Below are 905 nucleotides of genomic sequence, written 5' to 3'. Positions count from 1 at the left end.
GTCAAGATAGTCTATATCTATATAGTCAAGATAGTCTATATCTATATAGTCTATATTATGACTCTACTGGTTATATAACGTCATTTAATTCCCAGACCCGCTCTCGTCGGAAATATCAGCGGGTGAAACGCAAGTGCCTGCCTTCTTCAAGACAAACCTTCGCAGCTGGATTAACTCGTCACACAGCGCTCGCAGGCAGCAGCTGCGGCCGTGCGTGACCACATCGGCGACGGGCGTACGTTTAACGAGGCCACACATGCTTCACGCTTTGCCGCCACAGCGCGCGCTAGGCTCGTACGTATAGCACGTACAACTACGAGAATGGCCCGCGAGATATTTTTGGTTTCTGCGTATTCGAGTGTGTGCGCGTGTAACAGTCGATAGTCAGCATTTTCGTTCTGATCGGAGTTGTCGACAGCGGTAGTGCTGTGATGCAATGCGTATGAACATGCGCACTCTAGATCTCTCCTTACCCTTCAAGATGTAATACACCTAGTACATCTCGCACGCTGCAATGCGTATTAACATGTGCACTCTCTCCTTACCCTTCAAGATGTAATACACCTAGTACATCTCGCACGCTGCAATGCGTATTAATATGCGCACTCTAGATCTCTCCTTACCCTTTAAGGTGTAATACACCTGGTACATCTCGCATGATGCAATGCGTATTGACATGCGCACTCTCTCCTTACCCTTCAAGATGTAATACACCTGGTACATCTCTCACGCTGCAATGCGTATTAACATGCGCACTCTCTCCTTACCCTTCAAGATGTAATACACTTAGTACATCTCTCACGCGGCAATGCGTATTAACATGCGCACTCTCTCCTTACCCTTCAAGATGTAATACACTTAGTACATCTCTCACGCGGCAATGCGTATTAACATGCGCACTCTCT

The 905-nt window shown here is 47.2% G+C and overlaps 1 long non-coding RNA gene across 1 annotated transcript in view; it reads left to right on the top strand.

Annotated features, from left to right (window-relative positions):
- Window positions 1-905, top strand: part of LOC106805762 — a 21,776-nt gene that overhangs the window by 2,797 nt on the left and 18,074 nt on the right. The gene's annotated exons all lie outside the window — the stretch shown is intronic.

Source organism: Priapulus caudatus, unplaced genomic scaffold (assembly GCF_000485595.1).
Source record: "Priapulus caudatus unplaced genomic scaffold, Priapulus_caudatus-5.0.1 Scaffold126, whole genome shotgun sequence".
NCBI classification, from domain to species: Eukaryota; Metazoa; Priapulida; class Priapulimorpha; order Priapulimorphida; family Priapulidae; genus Priapulus; species Priapulus caudatus.
Note: the sequence above shows the minus strand (reverse complement) of the source record. Positions and strands in the feature narration are given on the sequence as shown.